General features: G+C 33.3%; 1 protein-coding gene across 6 annotated transcripts in view; it reads left to right on the plus strand.

The window, feature by feature from the left end:
• The window catches only part of LOC106867898 (opioid-binding protein/cell adhesion molecule homolog), a 630,312-nt gene that overhangs the window by 135,283 nt on the left and 478,819 nt on the right, over nt 1-16,210 (plus strand). The gene's annotated exons all lie outside the window — the stretch shown is intronic.

Genomic DNA, 16,210 nt, shown 5'->3' on the forward strand with positions numbered 1-16,210 from the left:
ATTTATTTTGTTTAATCACATTTTATTGTAATCAATTATCGTCATAAATAGGCACATGTTTGGTTTCGTGGTTAAGAATCTCTCTTTACAATATTTGGTTCCGTGTTCAGTTCCACTGTGCGGCAACTGTCCATGAGTTATCATCTACAACGCCGGGACGATTAATGACGTGAGTGAATTTAGTAAATGGAAGCTGCGTGGAAGCCTGTCTCTCCAAACACCTACCCTCCACCCACATCACATACATATTTCCGGACCGATAAAATTACATACCAGATCTTGGGATCGATATAATCAAATCAGAACGTAAAGACGGACGAAATGCCACTGAGCATTTTGTTCGGCGCGATACCGATTTTCCCAGCTCAACGCCTTACATTTCATTCATACCATTAGTTTCAAATTTTGGCACAAGGCTAGTAAGTTTAAGATGGAAGTAAATTGATTACATTGACCATGGTAATTGACTGGTACTTATTTTATCAACCTCGAAAGAATGGATGGCAAAGTCGACATCGGTAAAATTTGTACTCCGAATGTAAAGACAGCCGAAATGCCGGTAAGCATTTTGTCCGGCTCGTTAACGATTTTGCTAGCTCGCCACCTTTAGTTATTTCATAATATTATGAAAAATAGGAAGAATTATTACTGAATTGGAATGTCTGGATATATTGCATGGTTTAAGTAATGCCATAATATTCGAAATTCTAGTGTAGCCAACGAAAAATGAAATATATAGTGTAATTGTTATCTTGCACTTAGTATAGAATTATCGCTTGAAGCAAAAGCTAAGAGGAGAAACCACTAAATGGATCTCTAATACAAATTACATGTAACCGAGCCTGTAGGTGATGTTTTAAATGTAATGTCAAGATGAAGTCGGTGAAGTGGCAGAATGGTTAGCACACCAAGTAAAGTGCTTAGTAGCATTTTACTGGTATTTACGTTCTGAGTTCAAATTCGACTGAGATCTACTTTGACTTTCATCCTTCAGGGTCGATAAAATAAGTACCAGCTGCTGAACTCTGGGGGTCGATGTAATTGACTTACCCCATTCCCTGAAATTGTTGGTTTGAAGTTTGAGACCAACATCAGTGTCTAGATGGAACAACATTTAGAAACGTTCTCCTTTATATTTGTTGACATAAAAAAGCTCAGGAATATTTTGCATTTTATCTTGTATATTTCTAAATAAATGAGATGAATATTATGTTTGATCATTCTAAAATAGATAAAATACGTTGTGTGCCCCTTGAGCCGTAGTTGCTGTTGAAGGCACGCTAACCCACACGCTTGCTCTGACAGTGTTTCATTGTTTGGAGCCGCACACAGAAGCATTACTTAACCTGCTGGAACATTAGGTCGTTGGACAGCCACGCCTGCGGACCGTCGTTAGATGATGTCAGTACTCATTCGTAGGGCCCGTGGGAAAATCATTAGTCAGAGCCGGCTGAAAACATCCCTGTTGAATACTGCAAGTACGAGTTGGCTGTGCACCTTGTGGTCTACTATCATAGGGGAGACAAACACTCCTACATTAAATTATGTTGAGATGGGTTTAAAGAATTGGAGCATACGCCGAAAAAATAATACAGAGTATAATCATGAAATTGCTTTTATTTTCTACACATTACAAAGATCTTGAAGCTTCCAGTCGTTGGTTATTCATGTCATACTTCACAAAATTCAATTTAACCTGCACCTGTCTTTTGTGTTATAAGAGCAGCATAGATTGTTCTAATACCGTAAATTCTCAATTGTATTTTAGTACGCGACTTACGTTAGGGTTTAGGCTTTTAGGGGTCTATGGATATATATAAGAAGCCATTCTAGAATCTATTTGATTAACATGTCTCGCTATCTTGTTATATTCGTAGAGACGACAAAAAAAAAACAAAAAGAAAAAAAACAATGGTCGTGTGAGTGGAAAATAATATGTTATCTAAATTCGTGTTTATCTTCCTTCCCAATTAATACTATCTTTTCACTCTACATTTAGCTGGCAAAAACATCAAAGTAAGCAGAAATAATTTAAAGTTCATTAGTAACAATGATGTCCAGCGATATATTTTTTTATAGTTATCTAGTTGCAAACAGATTCTTAAGTATACGTATCTAAGATCATTAGCGTATACATTCACTTACACTAACGTGAGCGGAACATCAATATAATTTATTGAAATTCATTTATATACTGTAAATCAAAAAAAGAGTATCCAAACCGGCGTTAACTATTCATTAGAAAAACTATTAGTCTCTAGAGAAGTAATTGGTATTGCGTTAAGTACATGATATATTGTACATTTAATAATCACAATTTTCTTCACTTCAGATATCGTACAAATTCTCTATAAATCCCTATACCAGACGGAAGCTTTTAGTTGAAGGTGATAAATATTGTAGAATATACTACGACATTATTTATAAAATTAGATTACTTGTTATCGCTATTTGAAACTAGTAGTTATGTTAGAAATAATCATTTGGAGACAAAATGGAATGTGGAAAAACGAAGCTTTAATACTTTATTCGATGGTAACTGATACAGCATTTAAAAAGATCTTAATAGTCTTGTAATGTATTTGATGAAAAACAAAAGCAACATAAAATTTCAATTCATTTTAATTGAAGCTTCCAATGGCGCATTTTAAATTGAATGTATAATAATACGTCTAGAAGAATTTGTGATACCATAGAATAAGCTGAAGTTACTGAAAATTAAGTACTTCAACGATGTAACAAGATTAAATTACTAAAATTGTTAGAAAGGCATAAAGACCGCAACGACATATATAACTGTACTCTGACAATTGATATTTAATATCCAGAATGTATTCTGTGACATACGATTCAGTTCTTGATTTAAGGAAAAACAGTTTACATCGTATCTCATTTAATATTACCTTAATCCTGTAATGTAGAAACATTCCACTCCTTCTTAAAAAAAATTAAAATGTTCGAAAATTCTCATTTTTCAAATTTTATTTCGCCTTTGAAAATATGAGGCTCTTCAATATTAAGAAAATCGATATTATGAATAGTCTGCCCAAGTTATGTGCTCACGCAATAACCATTATCATAAATAGGTGTTCTTAGTTGAAACGGGGAAAAAGAGCCAACTTTACATTACAGTTTTGGGGAATAAAAATTTCACTTTAGCTGTACAATAGAAAACAAAACAATACTTTATATATAGAATGGAGAATAACCTCAGACAAGAAGCAACAAGGGAGTCGCATTGTGTACATTTTTATTCGTGTTACTTTTGCCATTTGGATTGGCATAAGTAACTATCGCGTTCACCGTTTCCTTCCCCAGTTCCTTTTCTAAATTTTAGTGCGTAAGTACCTAGACAATGCTTGAGTTAGAAATAGATGATATTATCATACTTTTTACTTGGTGAATAATTTATGTTGATTCCTTTAGATAATTTGTTAATTCCCCTTCACATACATCAATAAACATCGCTGGGAAGTGCCTAAATGTCATTCTCAACTTGACTACACTCTTTGTTCTTTTTTCTTATTGACACCATTAATACTTATTTAATATAACTCAAGAGCGGCGGAGTGATAGGAGCGTTAGAACAGTGAAGTGGAATAATAAACACTATTTACTACGTCGATTATTTCATGTCCTTGTGAAGGTAGGGGATGTATTAAATGATTTGAACAATGACCTACACATCCCTTATTCCACATGGAGTCAATTTACATATTGAGACATTTGCATTGATCAGTTTTCGAATGCATTGATAAAACTCTGAATGTCAATATTGTTTTTTATTATAATATGATACATAGATACAAAAATACGTTCACACAGAACATACATACTCCACCGCCTACATTTTCTCTCCGAAGAGTGGCCACTAAACAGCGGAACGATCGTGAGGAAACTGACACTTTTTTTTACCACATTTTTAAAGTAGAGTTTGAATGCTATTACTAAGACATACATACATACACAAGTAAGAAATAAATAATTTTCTAACTTCAATAAAGTAATCGATTAATTAATGACTCCATTAAATCTATCACAAAATATTACTTACTGATATTTTTATTTTCTATACCTATACCAGAATAATTAAATGGTAAATTTGATTTATAAGCCATGGATTATTGGTGGTTGTAAATGACAACAAAATCCATGCAGGTCATGGATTAGTTACCATAGAGTTTCATTTTTATATTTAAGTACCAGAACACTGTTTCGCATTCCTAGAATTAAGTAAATTCAGGTCAAAAGGAGAAGTAATAGAAAGGAAGGCGATGAGCTAGCAGAATCGTTAGCACAATCGTTAGCCTTTCATTTTACTATGCCTTTCATTCTTTCGCGGTCGATAAGATAGAGTACCAATTTAGCACTGGTTAGTCGATTGCGTCAATAACCCTCCTCTATCAAAAACTTCAGGCCCTATGACTATCGTACAATGAAAGCAAAAGTGTAAAATAAATTTAATATCTTCACGTTTTGTCTGTTTCTGTACTCTTTCTAACACTCCACTGCATCAGGAATAAGAAGAATAGTACAATATATTCACAGACTACCAAGTCGGTTTAGCATTACATTTTTATATTAGTATTTACAACCACATCAACTAATAAACAGATTCGCAATCGATTTTTAAAATCTTGACTGAAATATTGGAATTCTTGAAATTTCAATAACTTCTTTGATGTAACAATAGAGAAACTCACTTCTTTGTGGCTGGGATAAAACCAAAGATTATATATTATTTGATGATATTTTTAATCATAAATTTGGATAGGACATATTCATTCAAACCTCGAATTTCTAGTAATTAATGACCTAAAACAGAATGTTATCATCAAGTACAATAACACTATACAGCTATGCATACATACAGGTATACACATATACACACGCATATTCACACGACATGTATACATACAGGTGTAAATATGTACGAGAGAATATTCATACGTACATACGTACATATGTATATATATATATATATATGCATAGATATATGTGTATATGTATATATATCTATATCTATATCGTACATATATATATATATATATATATATATATATATATATATATATATATATATATATATATATATATATATATATATATATATATGATATATATATATGGGGGTGATAGAAAGTCTGGGACAGTATGGGAGACAATGACACATGTATACAATTTTGTATATAGTCTCGCTTACATAAGCATACATATGTAGGTATCTATGTATATATACACATACAAACACGCACACACACATGTATATATACATATTGTCATATTATATATGTATATATATATGTGTGTGTGTGTGTGTGTGTGTGTGTATGCGTGTGTGTGTGTGTGTGTGTGTGTGTGTGTATCTGTGTATATATGCATTTGTCTATGTATGTCTGTGCGTGATTGTATGATACTGTACGTCCAGGTTCATTCAGACACATATAACGATAATAATTCACTATTTATTGCCTCTAATGTCTGCAGGATTTCCTATAGCTAGGAACTGAACTAGAGGTTAAAATAAAATCAATGTCTTCTGACCAACAAAAGGGGACACAATTAGTTTATATATGCGGCATTGGAAATAGTCACTGTTTCATGCTATCTCGTCGTTTATTGCTTCAGCTTGAAACACAGTGAAACGCTGGTTTGATTTATTCAAAAATACTATTTTATTTGAAAGCATACTGCGTCAATCTAATGTTTAGTTCTAAGAGCTATCGATCTGTTCTACTGCTATCAACTAAAGTTCTCTCTCTCTCTCTCTCTCTCACTCTTTTGTTTTTGTTATACCTATATTGCTACAAGTGTGGACGTAAACTAAATTTTTACATAAGTCCTCGCCATAAGATAGGTCAAGTTTTAAAAGGAATGTTCTGTGTATATGTTATTTACGCTTTGTCATAAATATTAGCAACCTAAGTTAAATACAAGATCGAATACGTTAGAACAGACCCACTCACTAATTCTGTTAAACTCTATGTTATCCGACACAAAATTTGAAGCCGACTTGTTGATGATTATGTGGGTGTTAGCGTATCCACGTAGAGATTACTATGCAGATTTTGTTTCGATTTTTAATTACATGGAAGTATAATTTACTTAATGTTTTTGACAATCATATCTCGATATTTTGTGAACATTTTACTTTATATAAATCATGGAATAACTCATTCCTCATTCTTGTAAATAACGTTTCTGACTATAGAAAATATTGATTGCTGTGGCTTAGAGACAAGTTAAAGATATTCCGTGACAGATTCTTGGACAAATGCTATTGGCAACTTTTGAGAGGATTTTATCAGCGCTACATATAAAACCTCAGTCTCGATCTACAGATAACAGTTTAAAATAACGAAAAATATGTCAAAAATTAATATCAAGTATATAATGAAATTCATTGATTTTACCGACGTAAATACTTCTACATGAGGCGAAAATATCGAATCGACTAGTAATTTATGCAAATGTATGAGTATGGTCAAATATAATTTAATTTATGTGAACATAACGAGTATGTAATCTATATGACCATAGCACCTCTATAATTGATAGCATTAATACGTATCTGAATATCTAGTCATCAGCGCTGTAGGTATATGAATTTAGTGACTAAATGTGAAAATATATGAGGAAACTACGCGTAGATAAACAAATATATTAGAGGCAGACTTTTTCCTTCTTTAGAAAATATATGTAAAAACCGACGGGGATACGTACTTGCATACCTGCTACCATTTCAATGTTGTGATGGAATAAATGAAACGATTTCAAATGAAAAAAAAAAAGAACAAATTGAGGCTTTTATTGAATAACGCCATATATCATTCACCGCACAGTCAAAAATATTGAAAAGACGTGTATGAATTCAGTATTGATTTCCATTTTAAGTATATATTGGCATTAATTCTAATATAATTAAATTTGATTATTTCCAGGATAAGACTGCACTGAATGTAAATATGACAAAAGACTGCAAAATTTCATGAAAATAAAACACAAAATTATCGATTATATAATACATACATATAAACACAAGCACCCAACTACACACATATACACACAGAGTGTATATACATATATACTTACATACACACACACACACATACACACACACGCACACACACAAACATACGCACATATATGTATGTGTGAATGTATGTATGCATGTACGTATGTATGGAACATTACATACTCATATACAACAATATATGCACCGATATTAACCGAATATTCAAAACCAGTCTCGCCTCTACTCATCAGCGAAATGCTATATCACAAGCACTACCACCACTGCCACGAAGATTATCGTCACCGCCGCCGATACTGCCACCACTTTCATCATTACAAATACAGCTATCGTCTGTAATAATCAGCGTACACCTATTACAAATATATCGCCGTTACAACCGGTATTCTCCATTCATGTCTGTCGTGATCATGTTGCTCATGTAATACTTTACTCGAACACTTTTACAACAATGTTCAGGGTTTTGCTTCTAATAAGCGAACGATATTAATTTGGTTTAAGAAGGGATTCAAAGCCAAAAAAATGTTTGGTAACAATAACCTGCTTATAGTATTTGTCGTAAGACTATGGAAGACGTAAGCGTGAATATGTTTGAATATCTGATCGGCCATTCTGGTTTATAGCATGAGAGGAAAATTCGGCCATGTTTGATGAATGCTGCAATTTGATTTAGATTTGTCTTATTTTTCTAACAAGAGTATATTCATCATTCTCTGTAATAGCAACTCCACTTTCTCTGTATGTACGTGCATATATGTATGGAATGCAAATATATGATGTAAATATTAAGTCAAACACGCTTTCGATAGATAATGATAAGTGCTGACATCGACACACACACATTTATATATATATATATATATATATATATATATATATATATATATATATATATATATATATATATATATATATATATATATATATATATATATATACATATATATATATATATACACACACACACACATACCCACACACACATATATATATATATACATATATATATATATATATATATATATATATATATATATATATATATATATATATATATATATATATATATATATTTATACATACATACATATATATATATATATGTATGTATGTATGCATGTATGTTTCTATGTACGTATATATGCATTGTGGTACTTCTCCGATGTTCAGTGATGAATATGGAGTCGTTGGATCAACTGCTTTGCGTGCTCCTGAACTTACATCTATGAAAATTCCAGTAATGTGTACCATTACCACTATTCACTGACAGAATCACCATGAGAAAGTGTGACAGGTCTGTACATTTCAATGAGAGGTACAAACTATTCGACAAGCTTCTATACATTGTCTGGCTAACCAATTGCAATCACAAGATCTAGGTCGACTTATAGCTATATAAAAATTGCATCGTCCATGATGACATGCATGACATGCATTGAAATAGAGTACATATCTCGTTGTTTCAAAACAAATATTTGAACCATCCGTCTATACTTGAAACATGAATAATGCAAACTGTACAATTATGTATTTGAAAGCTATGATCGAAGTGCGCAGATTTAGTTGTAAAAAAGCGTAGTCCTCAATTAGATAAACTGTTAAAGGAATGCTGATTTCTATCGGTATAATTTTCATTGATCAGAGTTCTACCACACCTTTCATATACCAAAATAATTTTCAGTCTGAATTCACTCCCTTCTCTCTCTCTCTCTCTCTCTGTATGTATATATATATATATATATATATATATATATATATATATATATATATATATATATATATATATATATATATATATATATATATATATATATATATATATGTATATATTTATGCACACACACACGCACGCATATATATATGTGTGTGTGTGTGCGTGCTTTCGTCTATATTGGTGTAATACTTTTACTAGTTTTAGTCACTAGATATCAACCATGGTGGGGCAGTGCTGGGAAGAGATTAGCCGAGCAAATTGACGCAGCATATGTTTCTCTGTTACTATGGCTATCGGTCTCTTACGCAAAGATTATACATATATACTTACATACACGCACACACTCGCACACATACATACATCGAAATATATATATACAATGGGATTCCACACAGTTTCTGCCAGCCAAATTCACTTTCAATGAAGTGATGAACCTGGAGCTCTAGTAGAAGTTGCACAAGGTGCCGGTCAAGAGGGATGAATACTAAACCTCATGATTGGAAAGCAAGATTTTTAACCTCGCAGCCATATCTGCACCTACATATGTTTTCACATAAATTTATATTTGTACATACCATTGTTCGAGTTTGAAACAAATGTATTTTATTTGAAACATGGAGCATGCGTACCATTAAATTAAAGGAGAGCGCTGATATATTGGTGTATTACAGTGACAAGGGCATGCTCTTAGTACGTATGTAATGATGTGTGTTGGATTGAATTTGTAAATTCTATTCGACGCTTGTCTTTCCTCTTTTATTTTTCATGCAATTTTTGCAAATCTTATCTGCGAATAGTTGATTAGAAAACCTTTTCTAATTTATGGCATGCAAATTTTCCTATTAGGCGAGCCGCCATTTTCAGTGAATAACTTGTCTTCATAAAAATTCGAACAAAACCATATAAAAAGGAATATAAATCGTTTGCAAACAGACTAAAAAAAAATAATAATTTATAAAAGTATTATATGGTGACTCTTTCTGTTTTATATTCGCAATTTTGCTATTTAATTTTTATTGTTTTATATTCTTTTTCTTAAATAATATGTACGAATTACAGATATTTATAAACACACACACACACACACACACACACACACATACATACATATATACACACATAAATTAATGCAAGAAGCATAAAACGAGAAAAAAAAAACAGAAAGAAAGAAACCTCATATAAAATATAAAGTACAACTAATAAAAATATGTAAAATAGAATAAATGTGTATTGGAAATCCTAATGAAATGAAAAAGAAAATATCTTAGACGAATTTATTATTTGTCCGTTGAAGTATAGAAGTAAAAAGGTGTTACTTGCGGTGGGAAGGTGATATAAACAAGGTGATCATCAACATCATCGCTATTATTATTATTATTATTATTATTATTATTATTATTATTATTATCATTATTACCATTGACTTCTAGCCAATCAACTGCATCAATGACATCAACATTACAATCATCATCAATACCGCTACAACAATCACCATCACCAGCACCATCAACATCGTTCTCATCTTTATTATCATCACTCATATCATCATCATCATCATCATCATCATCAGCATCATCATCATCATCACCATCAGCGATATCTGTAATTGCCATCAGTTCATGAAAATTAGCCCAATAATCAATATCACTTACGTAATAATAATAATAGTAATAATAATAATAATAATAATAATAATAATAATAATAATAATAATAATAATAATAATAACAAATATTCAGACAAATACATAACAAAAACACCAGGACTTACAAATATATATAACATACAGAAAATTGCACTACTGGGTACTGCACACATTCTACGCAAAACACTTTCAATACAGTAAACATAAGAGCACCACAGCAAACCACAGCACATACCCAAGGCGCACAGAGCTGCGCTCGGTAGTGAAGTGAAAGCACGTTATAAAAATAAAACTACTGAATAATAATAATAATAATAATAATTAACAACCTGATTCAGTACAAAGCAGTGGCTCTCATGGCTTCTCATCTTAACTGATTGGATGTGTTATCATGTACATGTGTTGTCTTGGTATAATAAATGGGCTACAGCACCACAGATTCGCTTGTTAGTTGTCTGACCTTAACCAGTTGAGTATATCCCTCAATGGCTGAGGCTATGTGCATGTCTGATCATGAACTGAAGTAGTGCGGGGAAATATAGCCATGTAAGGAGAAAAATTTGGGCGGGGTCTGAACAATTTACCTCTAGAAACATGGGTGTTTCGCTCATCATACTTAAACAAACCACATTCAGGTAACTTTTGAGCGGAACGGGCTAATCGATGTGAAGAAAATTCTAACTTGGATGGCGTACGCATTTCCCTCACTCGAAATAATAATAATAATAATAATAATAATAATAATAATAATAATAATAATAATAGTTTTTACTTTAGTCACTAAGCCTGAAATTTGTTGGAGGGCACTAGTCGACTACTCGAACCCAGTGTTTCACTCGTACTTAATTTATCGATCCCGAAAGGATGAAAGGTAGAGCCGACCTCAGCGGAATTTGAACTCGGAACGTAGCGAAGAGCGAGATACTGTTAAGCATTTCGTCCAGTGAACCAACGATTCCTCCAGCCTGCTGCATTCAACAAGAACAACAAATGCGCTGTGTTTTTGAGCAAGGTATTCTACTTCACCTTGCTGCAGTCCCCTCAGCTGGAAAAAAATGAGTTGTAGCTGTAATTCAAAGGGACCAGCCTTGTCACATTTTGTGTGAGGTTGAATAATAGTGATGACAACAACAACGCAAATAATGTTTCCTAAGTTTTGGCAGAAGGCCAGTATCTTAGAAAAGATGTGGGAACAAATTAATTTCATGGAATCCAGTACTTCAAAGGAACTTTATTTTTCGACCACTAAAAGAATGAAAGGCAATATTCCACTTGCTTTTTTGCACGGATTTGAACTGAAATCGTAAAGCGCCAGAAGAATTACTGCTGAGCATTTTGGCCAATATTCTAATGATCTTGCATTTAATAGTAATGTTAAGAGTAATAATAATTTATCTTCTCCATACAGATCACCACCAAACGGCTTCATTATCATCATCATCATCTTCCTCAACATTTGTGATGATATAATACCTCAATGAAAGATTTCACTGCGGAAACAACCACCACCACCATCACCACCACCTTTAACATCACTATTATCGTAGTCCTCGTTGTCACTGTTCTTCTTTTTGTCTTGCTTCTTATCCTACTCCTCCCCTCCTGCTCCTTTTCCTTCTCCTCCTGCTCTTCCACATCGTCATCGTGGCTGTTGTATCATCGTTGTCTCCATCCTACTTTTCATCTTTCCTTTTGTCAGTACAATTGTTGTCATTGTCAACGTGTCTGTCATCGTCATTTTCCTTCTCGTTATCGTCATCATAACCACCATCGTCATAAACATTAATACAAACAGCATCATTCTGAAAATTATCTTCAAATTTCTGAATAGCTGCAATAAAATCTAAGAACCTTAAGAAAAAAACAACAACAAAAGAACAAACATTAAAAGCAAAAAAAGAAGCTATAATATCACACCAAAATAAAGAGCAAAAAAAAAAGACAAATATCGTAATAAAAAAAAAATAATGAAAACAATGTAATGAACAAGCAGCAAGCAACAACATCAAACATAAGAGCAAATGCGAACGGAAGAAATAGGAATAATTATGTAAGAGTTACTGCTAACATTTTATTAACATTACATTTAATTAAAACGACTTCAACAGCTACCGACAGAACGTTAATATGTGTGGTAGCGTAAATAACGTACACGTCTATGACAGCAGAGCTTCCGTCACTGTTGCTGCTGTTGCTGCCAATAACCACAACAGCAGCAACAAGCGAACATCAACAATGGTTTCAAATTTCGCCACAAGGCTAGCAGTATTGGTCTGAGGTGGGGTAGGTGTTAAATCGACAGCAGTGGTACTTTCGTCGATTGGTACTTACATTGATACGGGTACGATAAAGGATGACATCGCCTTCGGCGGAATTTCACCTCAGAACGTTAAAAGCCGTACGGAATTGCTGCTATGTACATCTTTAACAGTGGAGGCGCAATGGCCCAGTGGTTAGGGCAGCAGACTCGCGGTCATAGTATCACGGTTTCGATTCCCAGACCGGGCGTTGTGAGTGTTTATTGAGCGAAAACACCTAAAGCTTCACGAGGCTCCGACAGAGGATGGTGACGAACCCTGCTGTACTCTTTCACCACAACTTTCTCTCACTCTTACTTCCTGTTTCTTTTGTGCCTGCAATTCAAGGGGTCAGCCTTGTCACACTGTGTCACACTGAATATCCCCGAGAACTACGTTAAGGGTACACGTGCCTGTGGAGTGCTCAGCCACTTGCATGTTAATTTCACGAGCAGGCGGTTCCGTTGATCGGATCAACTGGAACCTTCGACGTCGTAAGCGACGGAGTGCCAACAACAACATCTTTAACAGTGAAAATAGTTTAAAATTTTGGTATAAAAGCCAGCTGCTTTAGGTGGAAGGAATTAGTTGTTCACATCAAGCTCAGTTCTTGACTGGTATTTTACTGACTCCAAACCTATGGAAGTCAGTGTCGAAGTCGACGGTGTTTGAACTCAGACAGTAAAGCGTCTGAAGAAGTACCGTTATACATTTTGTCCGACGCGTTAACGTATCTGCCAAAATGCCAATCAAATAATCCTTTCTACTACAGGCACAAGGCCTGAAATTTTTGGGGAAAGGATAGTAGATTAAATCGACTCCAGTGTTTCACACTTGTACTTAATTTATCGACTCTGAAATGATGAAAGGCAAAGTCAACTCCGGTTGAATTTGAACTCATATCGCCGATTAAATAGTGGCTTCAAATTTTGGCTTCTGCCAAAGGCAAAGTCGATGAAAGGCAAAATCGACCTCGGTGAAATTTGAGCTCAGAACGAAAAGACGGGCGCAATGTCGCTAAGCAATTTGTCCGATGCTTTAACGATTTTGTCACATCGCCGATTGAATAAAATAACACTGATTATTGTAGAGTCAAGGCCTATGAGTTTGTGGGAGAGGGATAGCTTTACGTAGGGTTTGACAATGATATGTGAATATCATTGTGTCTCCTTGTATTAATATTATTATACCTCTTCAAATTGCAACATCACTGCTTCCAGTTAGTTAAACCAGAATACTTCAGTTACTCGATTACATACACACACGCGCGCACATGTATACACACAACCCTCCACAAATTAATCTTGCTCTGATTTCACAAGTAGTTATGTTATGAGTTAACAAGAAATAAATGTTTGCATACATATGAATTCAAGTACCGTTCGTATTTGTAAAAAAGAACGTCTAATTTCATTTGTTATGCGATTCATATATTATTAGCTTCGATATTGTGAGAAAAATTTGAATGTATAGAATAAAAATTGTTAAATTGTAAAACACACATTGAAATAATGTGCAACAGAACGTAAGAGAATAAAAAGAACTTTGGAAAGCAAAACGTATCTAAAAGAGTGGGGCGGGTCATTTTGTAACAGTTTTCTTAAACATTAGTATATCAGTGATGTAAGCAATTGAAAATGTAAAAATATAAATACAATTAGATTCGAAGAAAGGACAAAGGAAAAGATAGGATGGTGAAAATAATTAAATAAATGAAAAGAGAAAGAAATATTGTGAATATATAATATAATGTATTTAAGAAAATCTTCTTTATCAATAAATATAAGATTGTGAGCAAAACTGTACATGAAATCTTTCATAATCATTGTATATTTGATCGAGTTATGGAACAATCCTTTTATGAGAAAAAAATGTATATGTTAACTGCAATGTATTACAAATAAATTTAGAATAAGCGATAATCATTTTCAGGTTATATACAATTGTACACTTGAATGGAATTAGGATTATGAGAAAGTTGGGTGTTTTGTTGCGCATATTAGACAAAGATATAACAGAGCTGTAAGTGAGAGCACAGATGATTTATAAACTTGGTGGTAAATATTGACAAATATATCCGTGTAATAATTTACGAATATTTGTGGTACTATTGAGATAGTTACTTTATATGAGATAATCACTTCTACATGAATCATAAGCCATGAGGAAGTGTGAGAGAAATTTTGATGTAAGTCTTAGAGTATCAAAGAAGATGCACAAAATATACATATTTATTTACTCATTACAAAGACCCTATGTTTTCTTCAGTCTTTTGTAGCCATGCACCGCGCTAGTCATTTGATGTTTAAAAAATAGCTTTCTAGATACCTATTTCAAAAGTACAATTTTATGTTTCACACGTTAACGTGTGTAGGTTGTACTATGTAAAACATTGGAGAAAGGAACCTAGCTGTTTCTTGCAAAACATATATCTAAAGGCATTCTACTTCATGGAACACTGAAATAATACCTGGGACCCAATTTACTATTTTGCATGTGTGGACTCCATAAATCTTATATAGACCCCTAACAGATAATACGGACCCCGATGGAGAATCACTATATTATATTAACATTTTACGAAGCGAGATAGTGTAGAGGACCTTCAAGGCATGTATGCTTTTTCTGTTCTTTCCCTTCATATAGAGCTGATAATAAATACACTTGCACAAATTTTATTGAAGTCGTTTATATATTCCTTTAACTTTCAATGCGACACCGTACTTTATTCAATTTATATGAACACATATATAACACTACGTATGGAACCGCTATCAAATGACATTACAAACATATTCTAAAATATTTTATTATATTTCTACGATACAATAAATCATATATGTTTATATAAGTATGTACATTGTTAATTGGAATTAGGAGGGAACTCAAGAAGTGAAACTCAACACTCGTAATTGTGAAGTTTCAGCCACAATTAACTATTATATTACTCTGTAGTTTAATTAAATCATATGTTCCGTGCTTTATGAGCTAACTTGTATTGCGTTACACATACATACGTGTCTCTCTCTCTCTCTCACACACACACAAGTATGTGGGTCTCTGTATGTGTGTATACAAATGCGTGCGCGCACACGCATGTATATATATGTGTGTGTGTGTGTGTGTTTGTGTGTGTATATGTATGTGCATGGGTGGATATGTTTATACATGTGTATATATATACCGTGTGACAGACAGAGAGAGAGAGAGGATAGAAAGAGGGAGTGTGTGTATGTGTGTGTGTGTGTATGTGTGTGTGTGTTAGAGAGAGAGAGTACTCTTAAGTATCAAGGAAGTAAATTATCGAGTTTCCAACACCCATGCTCTTCTCGCTATGAAACAGAAAACCTATAAGAGGTTTCAGAGAGTGAATAAGTAAGAAAATGCGTTGCCATGTTATTTATGACGTAGTATATAATAATCGTGGAATTTGGAGCAAGATATTTGCACAGATAAATACAGTTGCTACACCACGTTCAAATATACTGTACATTGCCTTTGGAAGCTAATTCAATTTGCAT

The sequence above is a fragment of the Octopus bimaculoides genome, chromosome 12 (assembly GCF_046866305.1).
Source record: "Octopus bimaculoides isolate indiv1 chromosome 12, ASM4686630v1, whole genome shotgun sequence".
Classification (NCBI taxonomy): domain Eukaryota; kingdom Metazoa; phylum Mollusca; class Cephalopoda; order Octopoda; family Octopodidae; genus Octopus; species Octopus bimaculoides.